The sequence below is a fragment of the Ananas comosus genome, linkage group 1 (assembly GCF_001540865.1).
Source record: "Ananas comosus cultivar F153 linkage group 1, ASM154086v1, whole genome shotgun sequence".
NCBI lineage: Eukaryota > Viridiplantae > Streptophyta > Magnoliopsida > Poales > Bromeliaceae > Ananas > Ananas comosus.
In genome coordinates this window covers 3,706,517-3,724,410 of record NC_033621.1, presented here as the reverse complement: position 1 = coordinate 3,724,410, position 17,894 = coordinate 3,706,517, and the positions used below count along the sequence as shown (strand labels likewise).

Below are 17,894 nucleotides of genomic sequence, written 5' to 3'. Positions count from 1 at the left end.
AAAATCACATGGCATTAAATTGATACACTTTAAATCATAGGGCACTAAAGTGAGAAAGTGTGAAATCACAGGAATAGTATTTGAAGTTTTTTCATATAATAAATGACTATAAAGAAACTAACTCGGGTTGGTTGGAGGCCCAAATTAAAAACTTTAGGGACAAAAGTTAGAAACTTGAAAAGCTCAGGGGCTAAAAGTGCAATTCATCCGAAATTCATTTGTACCACCGAGGGGGGGAGTGAGAATAGCAGGAAAAAAAACCCCAACCCAGTGTCGAGAGGGTTAAAATTTTGCTCTCATTTTTTCGAGCGTTTCATTTCATTTGAATTTTGGAGATTTTCGAAAAAGAAAATTTTAAAAAAAAGAAAAATTATTCCCCCCCTCTCCTCTCTCCGATCTCCGATCGCCGATCTCTTCGCCGGATCGGGCCGTAGTAGTACGCGTCGGAGCTTCCTCGGCGATCTTTTGATGGCGATTCCTTCCGTTTCTTAAGCTTGTATCGCTTCTCAAATCGGTAAAGTTTTTGGTTTTTTTTAAAAAAAAAATTATTATATCTCTTTCTATATTTATTTTCCGTAAACATTTTGGACACGATTGTTTCCAAATATATTTGTTATTTTTATTTAAAAAAATTCACAATTTTTCTCTCATTTTTCTCGGGATTTTTGTTTCTTTTTTTTTCCCCTTCCACCTGTTTCGGACTCTGTTTTTTCTCTAACTCTTTTTTTTTTCTTTTTTTTTTCGTACAAATGGTTTTTTTTCTTCATTGTGTTTCATTATTTTTAGATTATTCTTCTAAAATGTTAATTGTTTGTAAAGTTTTAATATTAATATTGTGGATTTATTCTTCTCTAACATTTTAATAATTAAATATACTTTAAAATTAGAAAAGATATTAAAATTTATTTATTTATTATTATCAGTTAACTATAATAATAATCATTACAATTTAAAAACAAGTTGTACCATTATACCGTTGTAAGGAATTATTTTTTAATTTTTTTTAAAGAATTTATTTAGTCTTTAAGATATGAATATGATGAGATTCATCTAGAATGATAATTTTAAAATAATAATTAATATTAAATATAATTAAAATATTTAGTTAAGAAGGTAATGGTGAGAAATAATAAAAAGAATTAATTTTAATGGGGTAAACTAAGTTTTTTCTACGGTCATTTAGCATATTTTTACTTTATCATTTTATAATTTAAAAAATTATATTTAATTATTTTGTATTTTATTTGTCTTATTAAAATATTTACTGTCAAATAAGTATGATAGTAAAATAAAAGAGCAATCGCTTATATACCTTTCAAAAGTTTTTGATTTTCTATTTGTTCCTTTTAAAAAACTAATATTAAAAATACTATTTTAAAATTTTAAAGTTTTTCAAATATACTCATAGAGTTAAATTCAATTATTGAACGGTTAAGAACAACCGTCATCTCTATAAAATTATTATTTTACGCTTTCAAATATACTCTTCTATCGTCACCAAAGTTTCTTATTTGCCCTTAAAGCTTAGTTTTTGTATTAAGATCTATCTAACGCTATTAGATAAAATATAGTTGGGACAAAAGCATACAGGGGATATATTTCTGCGTTCTCCGATGAGACCGTAGAAAATATATTGTAACCAACTCATCGCTATATGCAGAATACAATATTACATAAGAAAACAAATATAGTATTTTTTCCATCATACTTACCCACCGCACGTAATGCAATTTACTCACAATCCCAAACGAAACCTAAGTTANTTTACTATAGGTTGTTAAATAATGCATCGTTTCTGGTGTTTAAAAACTTTTATTTCTTTATCTTATTTGATATTAAACTTTTCGATCAAGTATTAAATAAGATAATAAAATAGTAAAGTATAAGGAGAGGGTATGTTGTTAATCTTTCAACTTTGTTGAAACCGTTAGGTCTATCTGACGCCATTAAATAAAATAAAATTAGAAAAATATATATATATATATAGAAATATGTTTTTATATTTTTCGGTGAGACTGCAGAAAATATGTTATAATCGACTCATCACAATATACGAAACATAATATTACATATAAAAATAAATAAAATATTTTTTTTATTGTATTTTTTTACGGCACGTAACGCAATTTCTCAGTAATCTCCTTAATTTTACAAAAATATCTCGGTATATACTGCATATTTCTTCTTACACTTTTATTAAATTGTGAAGTACATGTGTAATTTTTATTTAACTATTACGAAATTATATTTATTGTTGTAATTATTATTTTTCGTAATTCGTTTATTAAATATGTAATAATGTCGGTGCGCCGCGTGTATATAAAAATCCACAGGCCCCTCAATCTCTCTCTCTCTCTCTCTCTCTCTCCCTCCGCCGCGGGCGAAGAAGCATGTGCGGTGGCCCGGAGCGCATAAAACCCTCGGAGGAGCCGCATAATAATCCCACTATGCGGTCGCCGCCCCCCAACCTCTCCGTCGACGTTCCCGACTCCCCTTCCTCACCTTCGTCCCCTTCGTCCTCCTCCGTCTCCTCGCACTCGCCCTCGCCCACGTCGCCGAGCCTCTTGCTGGAGCTCGCGGCGAACAACGACGCCGCGGCGCTGCGTCGCCTCCTCGTCGTGCTCCCGGCCGGCGCCGCCGACGAGGAGGGGGTGTGGTACGGACGGAGGAGGGGGACGGCGCCGGCGCCGGCGCCGGCGCAGATGGCGCGGGAGCTGCGCACGCCGCTGATGGTGGCGGCGACGTACGGGAGCGTGGAGGCGCTCGGCGTGCTCCTGTCCGCCCCGTCCGTCGACGTCAACCGCCGCTCCTCCTCCGACGCCGCCACCGCCCTCCACTGCGCCGCCGCCTCGGCCTCCCCCTCCGCCCCCTCCGCCGTCCTCTCTCGGCCGGCGCCGACCCTCCTCCCCCGACTCCCTCGGCCGCCTCCCCTCCGGACCTCGTCCTCTCCCTCCCCACCTCCCCGACCTCAAACCCTCCCTCCTCCGCCTCCTCCTCCCTCACCCACCACCCCTACCCCCTCCTCCGCAACCGAAACCCACCACCACCACCACCACCACCAGGACCAATCCCACCCCAACCACCGAGAAAGGAAAAGGAGAGGGAGAGGGAGTTCGCTGTCGTCGCAGGAGATCCGTCGTCGCTGCCGGACATAAAGAACAGCGTGTACGCGACGGACGAGTTCCGGATGTACTCGTTCAAGGTGCGGCCGTGCTCGCGCGCGTACTCGCACGACTGGACGGAGTGCCCGTTCGTGCACCCGGGGGAGAACGCGCGGCGGCGGGACCCGCGCAAGTACCACTACAGCTGCATGCCGTGCCCGGACTTCCGCAAGGGCGCCTGCCGGCGCGGCGACCTGTGCGAGTACGCGCACGGCGTCTTCGAGTGCTGGCTCCACCCCGCCCAGTACCGCACCCGCATCTGCAAGGACGGCCCCGCCTGCGCCCGCTGCGTCTGCTTCTTCGCCCACTCCCCCGATGAGCTCCGCCCCATCTTCGTCTCCACCGGGTCCGCCGTCCCCTCCCCCCGCTCCTCCGACTTCATGCCCATGCCCATGCCCCCCGCCTCCCCCTCCTCCTCCTCCTCCTCCTCCTCGCTCCCGTCCGCCGGCATGCCGCCCCTCTCGCCCTCGGCCGCCGGTTCTTCTTCTGCTCCCCTCGGCTGCGCCGGCTGGCCGCAGCCCAGCGTGCCCGCGCTGCACCTCCCCGGCAGCGTCCTCCAGTCCAGCCGCCTCCGCGCGTCGCTCAGCGCCAGGGACGTGCAGGTGGCCGACGATTTCTCCTCTCTGATGTCGGACTACGATTACGACTACGACGCCCTCCTGCGCGGCAACGATCTGTCGCACTCTCGGCTCGGCGCCTCCGCCGGCAACCGCATGATTGCCCGGGCCTTGACCCTCGCCCCAGCCAATCTCGATGATCTCTTCTCCGCCGAGATCGCCTCGTCCCCTAACTACAGCTCCGATCAGGGCGCAATCTTTTCGCCGTCGCACAAGAGCGCCATCCTTCATCAGTTTCAGCAGCAGCAGCAAAACTTGTTCTCGCCTAAAGCCGTGGACGCTCAGCAATTGTCCCCGCACTCGTCTCTGCTCCAGGCATCTCTTGGGATCGGTTCGCCCGGCCGGATGTCTCCTCGGAGCATGGAGCCGATATCCCCTATGAACTCCCATTTCGCCGCACTCGTGCAACGCGAGAAACAGCAGCAGCAGCAGCAGCAGACGCTGAGGAGCCTCAGCTCCCGCGATCTCGGCTCGGGCACCTCTCTTATCGTAGGTTCTCCGGTGAACTCGTCGTGGCCAAACTGGGGTTCGCCGTCGAGGGCGCCGGACTGGGAGGTGAACAGCGAAGAACTGGGCAGGCTGCAGAGATCGTCGTCATTCGAGCTGAGATCGGGCGGTGGTGAGGAACCCGACCTTTCGTGGGTCCATTCTTTGGTTAAGGAGTCCCCTCCCGAGAAGCCCGTCGGAACCGGCTCCGCACATGCTTCCGCTGGGCGTTCGAACCTAATGCCCGCTGGTGTTATTCCCGGCGGCGAGGTTCCGAATTCGAACCTGCACATGGGCGGGCTCGATCAAGCCGCAGACGTCGGGGCATTGCTCGAGCAGATGCAGCTCGAGAGGAAGGTAGTTTAGCGATCCGAACTGAGCAAGCGAAAATTTTGAGCGTAAGGAGAAAATCACTGGCAGGTAAGGTAATCAATCACTTTGAGTTTGAGTAAATAAATATTCTTTTGGGTGCTTCGCAAGGTCGTGGAGCCGACGGACGAACGACCGAAGGTGGTAATTCAAGGATTCATTTTCTTTAGCAAAAGAGTTCATATATTTTCTAGGGGAATTTAGACAGATCAAAGCACAAAAGTGTGGAGACATCTAATCTGGGCTGTTTCAAGTCCCTTGCCCAGGTATAGATTTACTCTCTATAGTTCAAATATATGTATATTTTTTCCCTTCTTTTTTACCATGCCCTATAGCAATTAAGCCTTTGTTTCTCAACTCATCTCTAGCATCTTAGTTTCATTCTTTCTTTAATATCAGTGTATATGTTGTTAAGGTGGTATCTAGGAGAAAAGGGGGGGATCCCTTAAGTAATGGAAAACAACTGTTATATGTTTCTTAAACCAAGTCTCATGTAGGAATTTTGGGGGGTAAATTATGACATGTAATTTCTATGTTTTCTTAAACTGCAATGAGGCTGGAGCTACTGTTCTTCTGTAGCTGTACCCTGGGGCTCTCTATGATGTAAACATTTACTGAGACTTCATTATGGCTATTATTTCAACTGCATTATTGTTTGCTGTATCTGTGGTATTCTATCTATCTGATAATCTTTACTCATCGGCGTTGTTAATCTTTTGGATGATGCTCAAAGCTAACCTAGTCTATAGCAAGTTATTATCCTTGCATTTTAATAAAAGCATTATAAAGGTAGTGGTGGATCCCATTGCAGGTGATGGATATGTTCTAATAGGTGACATCTGTGAGGTTTTGGGTTCTCTAGTAGGAATTTTATAGGGGAATAATGTATTGGATTAGGGCACCTAACTCCTTTTTGTTTGGCTTACAATTAGGTATCTAAGCTTAGTGGATTCTTTTAGTATGCTAAATTTAAGACAGGTTTGCTTGTGGGCCCAAATATCTGTTGGGGAATAATATAACGACCCAGCCTACTAGTACTAGTAGTTCAAACTACTGGTCCAAAACACTTAAAACTCAGTAATATTAGGATTTATCCGATATGAGACTATTCTATTGGGACGTCATAGACTCACCTGGTTTAGACCCTCACGTTCACATGATATCTCATTTCTTACCCCCAAATCATGAGATGATGTGAGATTCATTGCATCTCACACTTTCGAATGGGATTGTTGATATCGAAATCGATCCCTGATGTATGCCTTTTTTTAGGATTTCAAACCCTCAACTAATATATGTGTTTGATTTTAGTTATGTTCCATTTGATATGAGAGTTTTCGTTGCAACAGTTACAGAGGATTTTGCAAGTTTGAGCTGGAAGTTTCTAGAATAGATTTTTGATAGGACCAATTTCAACAGCGGCCATAGTTAAGGAGTGTGCCTTTTGGTTTGCCTGTTTTTAAGGTGTGCTTCAGTCATGGTTTTGGAACCTATAGCTAATACTAGGTTTACAAATATTGCTTTTACTTTGCTCAACTTGGAAACATGGTGATTCAAATTTGGATCAGTTTTTCACTGTATTCGTGGCTAATTTGATCTGAACTCCACCAAAAATCTGAATTTGGAACCCTTATCTCTGGTCATCATCCAACAACTTGACGTGGCGAATCGATTAACTGTGTGTGGAGCCCTAATCTAGTGAGTACTTAAAACCCTGCAGATGGTGATGCAGGAACAGCTTGGTTAATCTTGGTAAGATGATGAAAAAGACAACCAAAATATCTGCAAAATTATGTTATCCACATCCACTGCCATTTGTATGGAGGCATTAGGGCTCTGAAAAGTGCATGCTCACATGAACTAGTTTGTTCCAAACAGTCAACTGTGGATTTGAAAGTGAAATAAACCTAAAGGTCTTTAACAGCACCAATTTTAGCTTTGGCTTTTAGGAGAAGCAATCTTAGCCTTTGCTTTTAAATTCTGGATTAAAAGTTGAAGCAGCAATTTTTTTTTTTTTTTTTTTTTTTTGAGTGTTTCTATTTATACACCACCAGCAAGTGTAAATCTTATGTATTTGTTAGGATTCGGGTAGATTTGTAGTTGAATTCTATTTGGATTAGAATTAATATTTAAATTTGTTGGAGATTAATTAAGATTTAAATATTAATTAAAGTATGAATCTAACTAAATTAGAATAAATATTTAAATCTATTAGAGATGAACGAAATATAGATTTAAATATTTATTAGAGCAGAAATTCTAAATATACTAGGATTTGGATACGTTTATTGTAAGCATTATATAAGCACTATGTGGGGTGCTTTTGGAGGGGAGTACTTACCAAAAAGTTGAAACTTTTTGGTAGGTTGTACCGAGAGAGAGAGAGAGAGTTGGTCGGTTGCATGCACCTAGTGCACAGGTGCATGTGAGAGAGAACGGGTGCATGTGAGAGAGAAAGAGAGTTGTCTTTTATAGACAAGAGAAGGATAGAAGAGATTCAGAAAGAGGGCTCGGGTTATAGCTACTTTGTGCAAAAGAGGAGTCAAGTGTAATCTTCTCTTATTTATTGAATCTTATTTTACCTGCATATTTTTCTCTTTTATGATTGTATCAGAAACTCGATTTGACGTTTCCGTTGCGGAATCCCAACAATCGATACCGGATCCACAACAGTCGAAGCGGGTTGCGGATTCACAAGATCTGGTACTGGGGCAAGTACCGGATTCCCAACAGTATTATCCATCCAAAAATTAACGTTAAAATAGTATTTAAATTTTTAATTAGGCGAGTGTAAGATTTACATTCTATTTTTTGACTTAGAGGTAGCATTTTGTCTCTTACTTTTGGTAAAAATATTTAGGGATGTCACCCCAACTATGAATAGCCCCCTCAATTTTTTAGTTTTTTGGGTTGAGTGACGTGAGTAAAAATAAAAAAATAAAAATTATAGCAAATTTATTGATAAATTTAATGATTTTAATTCATTTTTTAGCAAATAATAGTAGGTCAATTATTGGTTATTCTATTAAATTTGATAGAGTTTTAACTCTATTTAGTTAGGATGGTCTCCATACATTTTACTTTTCTTAAAAAAATGAATTATTTATTTTGACTTTTTTATCATCACACAATGTAGGGTGGATCTAGGGGTGAAAACGGATCAAGTATTATCCAAAAATATCCACATTAATATTTAGTATTATCCGTATCCGGATAGAAAATATCTATATTCGGTCGGATGTGGATACAAATTTAATTTTAGAGAGTTAATTATCTGGATATCCGAAAAAAAAAATACAGATATCCTGATTTTTCAATAGCATTATATATTATATTATATTAATAAATTGTATTATAATAGTACATCCCAATATAGAATATAGAAAATTAATTTTTTGAAATTTGAAATAATGTGATCGGCGAATTTCTTTCCGTCTTCTTCTTTCAATAAAGACGATCAGTATATACTATAAAAAAATAAAAAATAATGTAATTTTTTATATTTTTTGCTTATTTTATTATGAGTTTTATATAAAAATTGTATTTTTAACATGTTAAATTTTAGATTTTTTTCAATCCAATATAGGTATATATTATTTTGAACACGAGTTGAGTATAAGACTTTAGTTGCATTATTGCTAATTCTATTTAATATTTATTATATTTATATATATTAGTGCATATTATTATTTGAATAATATGTGAATATATATCAAATTCATATTCGAATCTGAAAAAATATCCGATCATATCCGAATCTATCTATTTGTAGCTAATACGGTAATAAAAATTTACCATCCGAAACTTATCCGTATCTATTTACGTATTCCAAAAAAATATGGATGTGGATATGGTTTCATCAAGTATCTGGTCATATCCGATCCGTTTTCACTCCTACACGGATCTCAAAAAATATGAAAATCTCTCTTAAACTTGAATAACGTAGAAAACAAAAGATCGTGGATAATTTATGTGAAACTAAATGGCTAAGATATCTTATCCAACAATAGTAAATTAAAAGTGATTATTTGCATTTGGATGCATTTAATATGGTTATTAATAATTTTTCAAGTGTAATAAATACAATCAAATATGCATAGTGTCAATTGAATTTTGTAAATTAATTTTGGTGATACATTTTATTCTTCTTGGAGCTTTCTCTTTCATAAAAGTAGTATTTTTTTTTTATTTTTAGAAAGAGGGTGAAATTTTCAAAGTTGTGATATCATTTAGATCTCATTGAGGAGAACATCAACTTTACTTTCTCTTTTTTGTTAGTTTCAACTTGAGCTATGAACACTGCACCTTCCCTGTTGAAGAAACATGCAAACACCGAATTGTCGATGTTTTTCGTCGCGCTATTCCATTTTGTTTTCGCACTCTTGCTCCGATCGCGACGTGTTAGCAAAGGTTAGATGCCTCAGCAGTTACTTGCGTCTTCGGCAATTTGAAAGATCGAAAACTACACTACTGGATTCCCAGATCATCACTTTCTTTGCTCCTCCTTTTCGGATTCGAGATCACGTCGAAAGCAGAATCTGCATATGTTCTCCCTATCCAATGCTTTTCATTTTCTGCGGATATCGCGAAAGTAAACGATTTTCTTTTTTTTGTTTCTATCTTTTTTGACTATATTGCATGCTTAGGCCACTGTTGTGATCTTATTGAACTTGAAATTTTGTAAAGGACCTTTAGGAGGTTAGATTTGTTGTAATGGATTTGGAATTAAAGTCAAAAAGGACTTGGCATAACAATTCCTAGTATGAATAATTGTATCAACCATGATACCTTCTCTTTTTTTTTTGGCTTTTTCGCGGTAAAAGTCCGTAAGCAAACTCTGATATCACAAATAGCGATTGATGTTACGGCCATTCCTTCAAGATCAACCGTTGAAGTTGAATGCGCAACCAGTATCCTATCTGAATCAAAATCTATATAAAATCTTGTCAATCTTTTTTGTTTTGGCTGAAATGTCTTTTACCCTCTTTAATATATTATGTGTTGCACTTAATTTCTTGGATAAAGAAAATGTGCACTTAATCTCTCTTGAAACTTATGTTGTTAGCACTTAATCTCTTCAATTAAAAAAAAAAAATATGCACTTTACTGCTTTGAGGAGAAAAAAAAAAGTAAAAAATGGAGGCATATTTGGTTCTTTTACTTTTTTTCTTAATACAATAATCTGATAAGATATTTTCTATTTTTTGAGTGGGGGTTAAGTCTATATTTTTTATATCTAGGGGTAAAGTACAATGTGCAATATATTGAGAAAAGTTATTTGCATTATAGCTTTTTTATTTTTCTAATTTTAGAACACTATGAAATATTAAAAGGGAACTGAAAGGAAAGACATAAATAGATATATAATAAAGAGCTCCTCTGTTTGCAATATAAATTTCTGAGTCACTTGATTTCCACTTTGTTTTGTAATTTATATGTGTTGGATTGATTTATAATCAAATGTATTATTTATTTCTAACCTACTTTAAGGAACCGTTTTGTCGGAGTAATTGTAAATGCAGTACATGCAAATGTAGTATATATTTATAACTAATTTGTTTGATACACGCACCCGAGAAGTCTAATTACTAAATTATATTATTTTATAAATGAGATAATGAGATTACCCTCAATATAAAAGAAAAAATATATCTTTTATTCAAAAAGGTAATTGTGGGGAGGTAAACTCATCTTTTGTTTAAAGTCTCTCTCCAACTGTTGTTAATTTGGATATAGTTTCAATTACTGCAGTTGAGTCTCTTTTGTACAATTCCAATTATAGTAGCTTAATTGAAATGCACGAAATTAAATATCAAAATTGAATATGCATGCAGTTATAACTATAGCATAGTTTCAACTATGTGCCAACCCATAAAGGAAGCTCACACGGTACAGAAAAAATAGCAACCACAAGGTAATAGAATACAGAGTTACAGACTCGCAAAACTATGTAACAACAAAGTGTAAATGTGTGCTAAAAATGAAAGATGGTAATTGAAATTTACCCTAGGGTTTGTAATTACACAAAAAAAAAAAAAAAAAAAAAAGCCCAGGAACATGTTGATGGGGATGATCCCGGTTGGTGCTGGGACACCCCTAGAAATTTTGCCCAGGGGAGCTACTGACCAATCCAATGTTGATCAAGTTAGGTACTAACTTGACAGGGAACAACTGGGGATGTCAATGGGTACGGATATCTGAAATTTTATCCAAATCCGAATAGAACGGAGCGAATTTATTCGATGCTAAATAGATACGGTTTCGAATATGAATATCAAAAGTAAAAATCCGACAGATATGAATACGGATATGGATTTTGACTCTACCTAGGGATGTAATGTGGGCCGTGCCGGCCCGGCACGGCCCATATTTTTCGGGCCAAATCGGATACTGTCCCGCTCGGCCCGGCACGGCCCGGATTTAATTTCGGGCCGGGCCGTGCCGAGCCCAATTTTTCTATCCTCTGGCCCGGCACTGCCCTTTGGCCCGGAAGGCACGGGCCGGGCCGTGCTTCGAGCCGGCCTACAAAGTATTTATTTTTTAAACTTTTTTAAAAAATTTAGTATGAAATTTAAAAATATAAACAATAAATATTTTTATTTAAATTAATATTTTGATTAAAATATTAAAAAATTATAAAAATAATTATACTAAAGTAAAAATATTTAATTTTTTAAAAAAATACATAAATTTGTATTATTTATTTTAAAAAAAAACTAAAATGTTATACACTTTTGATCCAATGGACCAAAGACTCAAAAAGTCTTTGGTCCATTGGACCAAAAGTCCACCTCCTAACGTCGGCCTCAGCAGACCTTGGGAGGAGAGCTCCCGGGGAGGAGGGCCGAGCTCTCCTCCCTAGGAGGTCAGACCCCATGGCGTGCGGGCAGGGCTTGCCCTGCTAGCACGGCCCAAGCGGGCCGTGCCGTGCCGGGCCGTCGGGCTCCAAAATAGTGGCCCAGCACGGCCCAGGGCTTCGGGCCAGCCCGGCACGGCACGGGTGCTACAGTACCCGTGCCGTACTGTGGCCCGGCCCGTTTTACATCCCTAACCGTACCCGATCGAAACCAGAACCGGAACCGGATCCGAACTCGAATTTATTTTACATTATATATAATATGTATATAAAAATTTGATATTATATTTGAATTTATATTTTAAAATTTTAAATTTAATATAATATATTTTGAAATATTGGAAAGAGAAATAATTGTTGCGGGTTCAGAATTTTGGATTCGGGTTTCGGGTTTTCGATCGGGTTAGGGTTTGGATATGGATTTTTNATATCAAAAATAAAAATTCGACGGATATGAATTTGACTGTACCCGACCCGAACCCAAACCCGACCCTAACTCAATCCGAACCCAAATTTATTTAAATATAACATGTAAATCAAAATTTGATGTTATATTTGAATTTGTATTTTAAAAATTTAGATTTGATGCAATATATTTAGAAATATTGAAAAGAAAATTAATTGTTTCGGGTTTGGATTTTTGGGTTTGGTTTCTGGTTTTGAATTTTTGGTCGGGTCGGGTTAGGGTTTGGATATGGATTTTTAAAATTCGTCGGTTTTGGTTTTGGGGTTGGAGTCGGGTTCTAGTTTGGGTTCGGGTTCGAGTTCGGATTTTTGAAAAAAAAAAAAAAAAAAAAGAAAAAAGAAAAGATATTGTATAAGAAAGTGATGATATCTGTATGGTGTTATTAGAACAAGCATTGTGTAAAAGTATATTTAATAATTTTCAGGTAAAATATATAAAACTTAAGTATCTTTAATAACTTTCTGATGAAATATATAAAACTTATATGAACTATAGATCATTTTGATTCGGCTATTTTATTATCCAATTTTTCAGCTTGTTTAATTAATAAGTAATTTGATAGTTTTTCAGATACAAAATTGAAACTAATTGCTTACTTTAATATATTTACAATTATGTTAATTGCATAAAATATGCTAAGTAAATCTGTAAAGATACGACGCATTCAAATTCTAAAGTTAAAAATTAATTCAAATCAAATAAATTAAAAAGCTAGTAGTAAAATTAAGATTTTTAAAGATTAGATAGTCGGATTGAAAGGATGGTAGTTGAGGAAAGTTTTATACCTTTTTTTCCTTTAACTTATATGGTAAAATCAGAAGCATCAAATAAGAGGTCCACCTAGTAATTCTTATTTCATTTAGTAAAGTCACCGACAAATTATGTTTCGTGAGCCTGACGAGTATATCGGAGTCTATAAAAAAAAAAGTTATATTAAATTCATAGAAGAAATAATATATTGGAAATGATTTTAAAAAAAAAAAAAAAAAACTAAGGGAGTATATAAAAATTTGAGCTATAGAAAAGTGATTTTATGCGCAAGTGGTAGAGGACTTGGCCGTTTGTATTTGAGGTTCCAAATTCGAATCATAATTAATTTATATTTTCAGTTAAATTTATTTCTAAATAAAATAAACGAGTCGTATACTGCCTATCTCTCTCAAAAAAAAAGTGATTTTAAGCCCAACAATCAATGATACTATGGGGGCTAGATTTGATGCGTTACAATGTACTTTACAAAATATTTGAACCAAACTAAAACCACTACTTTCACAATTATTATATGTTGGAAAAATTCCTTTTAAATCTTTTATTAAAAATTATGTTATTTTGAAAATATTTTGAAACACAAAGTTTAAATAAGTATTTTAAAACGCATGCAAGAATCAATAAGTAAATATTAGAAAGAAGAGAATAGATGAGACCTTTGAGTCGAGGCATGCGAAAATACTGTCCTATAAGCGAGATTGCTCCTCCACGTGCGAGGCTTCGACAATCACTCCTAATGATACAACGATTACTGTCCACCCAGTCGGCACCTCTTCGGGGTGGTGCGACACGAACCCAAAAGGCTTGGAAATCCAGCAAAAGAAAGCTCAATGTAAGATGATGTAAAGCTCAGTGTAGCAAAGTAATTATTAAGCTTAAATATTGAACCCCAAAAAATAAAACAAAATAAAATAACTAAGTGAACCAGGTCCAAGACCACGCGCAGCCCGGCCCGTGCCGTGCGTGTGCTTAGTCGAGAGTTTTACTCTCATATTCTCCCAAATATCAAGCTTGAGAACAAGAGAGCATAAAAAGAGCAACAATAAATCTTTAATTTTCAATATAGAACTAAACCTCACATGTGAAAACCTAAGCATGGGCTTCCAGGCAAAGCTTATAGAATGTTGAGCTGCCTCGAAGGCCAATGGACTAAATTAAAATTTTAAATCACAGTTTTTAAAATTAATACTAATATTATACAAAACTAAAACCACTTTTTTTTTTTTCTCCTCACCTTTCTCTCTTCTTTTCATTTGAACAAAACAAGTATGCCCCAAAACTAAAACCAAAATTCCTTTTATTCCAAGCAAAGCTTTTGTAATTTCTTTTTATTCGAAGCAAACACATCCATATGCCTCGAAAACTACTCTCATTCTATACTAAAATAAATGTTTTAAACTTTTCTCATGCTTCTTTTTCCTTAAAGATTTGAATAAAACACTAAGCTGATTCTTATTTTGTTTGTGTTATGATAATTTTTTACATCAAAATTGAACCAAATTCTAAACAAAATCGGTTTAAACCAAACCAAACTTAGCCTGATTATGGGCTAGATCGGTTTCTAATGACTTGCCGACCATGCGATCAAACTCTCACCGAAGACATTTGATAAAATTTATAAACAGATTGTTTGTGATCTAATGACTTACATTTATAGAAAAAACTCTATCCGTATAATAGATCTGCTACGCGTTCAATTGGACTTATGATAATGTTTTAAAAATTGGGTCGAACAGCGACACACAGAAATATTGCTAGGTCAAGCATTATTGGTTGGCAAAGTCAGTGACGCCAAGCATCATGTCATAATTTTTTTATTACTATTTTAAATTTTATTATATCGAAATATATATATATATATATAGTATGTTTTCTGTACTTTCGAAAGTACGGAGGTTTCCGTATTTATAAGTTGTTTTTTATGATCGGACATTCGATTCGACTATCAGCTCCGTTAAACATAATCTACGTTAATGAAACTATGTAGAAACCAAATTTCATAATTTTTCGACATCATTTACTAAGCGATCATAGGGTCTCAAAAATAACTATTTTAACGGCTGATGTTGCACGTTTTTAAGTTCAACGGTGTAAAAGTATCCAAATTACATGAAAATTTAATAGAAAATTCTACTTAACATCAAGAGTAAGAACAATACTTTCGATTTGAAATTTAAATCCTTTATCACTATTTTTTATGAGTTTTTTATTTTCAGCTGTTCATTTTGAGGTTACTCGTTTACTAGGCAAATGAAGTCAAAAAATTATGAAATTTGGTTTCTAAATAATTACAATAGCGTAGATCATGTCTAATGGAACCGATCGCCGAATCGGATGTCCTATCATCGAAAACAACTTACAAGTACGGAGCCTCCGTACTTTCGAAAGCATAGGAGCCTAGCTATATATATATATATATATATATATATATNCATCATCTCAACCTCACATCTCTCCATCCAAGGGCTAAAAACACACAAGTATCACCCCGATGATACTTTTACAAGTATTCTAGCCCTACTCTATATATATATATATATATATATATATATATAGAATTCTGCTACTATACTATCAATAGTACCAAGCCCTTGGTACTATTGAGTTTTCGGCCGTTGGATTAAAGGATGTGCGGTTAGGATGATAGTGGTCCCCGATTAAATTAATAGTGGTCCCCTAGGGTTGAGTGGATGCTTGGTTTAATAGTATAATCTAACGGGTGGAAATGATCAAATGGTAGATCTAACAGTAGAAAACTCAATAGTACCAAGGGCTTGGTACTATCGATAGTATAGTAGCCGGACTCTATATATATATATATATATATATATATATATTCAATTAACTAAAAATACTAATTTTTAGACCAAAATGAGGATACGTAAGTTTTCAAATTTTACTTTTTACAAGACTAATATGTGTTAATAAAAAATAAATTCAGTTAAGTTAATTTTAAGTAGTTGGGTTTTAGTATGACTTGATCAATATAACCGGGTGGTTTGATTAAAGTTAGACCGATTTTCCGGTTCGACGGTTGAACCGCTGAATCGAATGGTTCAAAGTGATTTTCTGACTTATTTAGCTTAAATGGTTGACTCGAATCAATTTATAGACCGGATCACGGTCGCACTAGTCAAACCAGCCAGTTCAACTTGATTTTTAATTCAGTGGAGGTTTCTTGCCCGGATGTGACCAGAAACTGATAAGCTCGCACCAGGCCGGTTTGACTTGATTTCTAACTAACCGGCTAAAAAAAATTGCAATCCGAGTAACCAAAGAGTTTTCTGGTTTAACTCGGGCGGGTCCAACCCAATTTATAGCTAAGAGGCTCCACACACACACACACACACACACACACACACACACACACACCCCAATTTATAGCTAAGAGGCTCCACACACACACACACACACACACACACACACACACACACAAAAAAGAAAAAAAAGGTGATATGTTTATACGATTTCTTCTTTTTTTTGGGATTTAACTGGGCAGGCCCATTTGTGTAATCTAACTCAGCGTGACAAAAATAGGCCCAACAAAAAAAAGGGTAAACTTGAAATACCATCCCTATGATTTCGCACTTTCTCAATTTAGTACCTTATGGTTTAAAGTGTATCAATTTAGCACCCTATGGTCTCATTTTTTTTCTTTTCGTCAGCCTCTTCGTTAACTTTTCGTTAAAGTATATACAAAAAACTTCAGATACCTTACCTATAGTTTATCGAATATATACTTTCGTACCATTTAGTTTTAATTTTATCACTAATTTAACGAAAAGAATTAGTGGAGGGGATAACAAAAGAGAAAAACAAGATTATAGAGTACGAAAGTGATATACTTTAAAGCACAGAATACTAAAGTGAGAAAGTGCGAAACCACAGGAATGGTATTTGAAGTTTTTTCCAAAAAAAATCTTATTTTACTTGGTCTAATTATTTCATATTTTTAATTAAGTTTATTTTTTAAAAAATAATTAATAAAGCAGATAGTATGCCATTTTTTTTTTTTCAAAAAAGCTAAAAAATTTTCTAATTTCACTTGGCATGACCCTTTTTTCTCTGTTTATTTAACTTGAGCATACCAGAATTTTGGAAGAAAAATTATGATTATTTTGAATTCAACCCATATTTAAAATAAAGAAAAACTTTAAATACCACCCCTGTGATTTCACACTTTCTCACTTTAGTGCTCTGTGGTTTAAAGTGTATCAATGAATACTAAAGTGAATATTCGATAAACCTAGGTAGGGTATCTGAAGTTTTTTGTATATAATTTAATAAAATATTAACGCAAAAGCTGATGAAAAGATAAAAATAAATCTACAGGATGCTAACTTGATATACTTTAAATCACAGGGTACCAAAGTGAGAAGTGCGAAACCACAGAAATGGTATTTGAAGTTTATCCTTAAAACAACAAGCTAAAAAACCTGGGCACAACTGCTCTTAAGTGGGGCAAAATTTCCTGCTCAATTCTGTCAAGTACGTAGAATGCTTTTTCTTTTTTTTTTCCCAATTATAGGATACGAAAGTAAAATAATTCGAAATTGCATGAAGAATATCGTAAGTTTTTTACTCAAAAATTAAAAGCTAAAATACATAAAACTTTCTCATAAGTATTCACGTTTATACATTTTTCCTTTTTACTTTTAAAAATATGTATTTTACCTCTTCAAAATTTCGAGTTAATGCACTTATTCCCCTCCATCGGAGTTTTGTCGCTGTTTCATCTATTTTTTTATAATTTATTATTGAATATACCAAAAGTACTGTTAAAAATGAAAAGAATATTTTGTAAAAAAAATTTCTTTAGAACAAGTAAGGACGGTTTGATTTTATCACTTCATTAGCGTCGAAACCTGCTAAAAATATTTCTAAAAGTTTAACGAAACAAAATATAAATTTTTAAAATTCAAAAAAAATAAAGTGAAAAGTGTGCCTTTGCATAAAGAGATTTGCTATATTTAAATATTAAAGTCAAAATTAAAAGACAAAAAATATTGCCATATGTACACCGTAAAAAATGTGTATATCTTATATCTCTTGTCCAAGGGCCAAAAGTGACCTCATGTTTTTTTATTTAATACTAAAAATCTAAAAAAAATTTCTAAAAACCTAGGATGGTTGCATAAGATCTGCATCCTTCTTTTTTTTAAATTGATACC

The 17,894-nt window shown here is 36.1% G+C and overlaps 1 pseudogene; it reads left to right on the top strand.

Moving 5' to 3' along the window:
* On the top strand, positions 266-5,296 carry LOC109716882 (annotated as a pseudogene).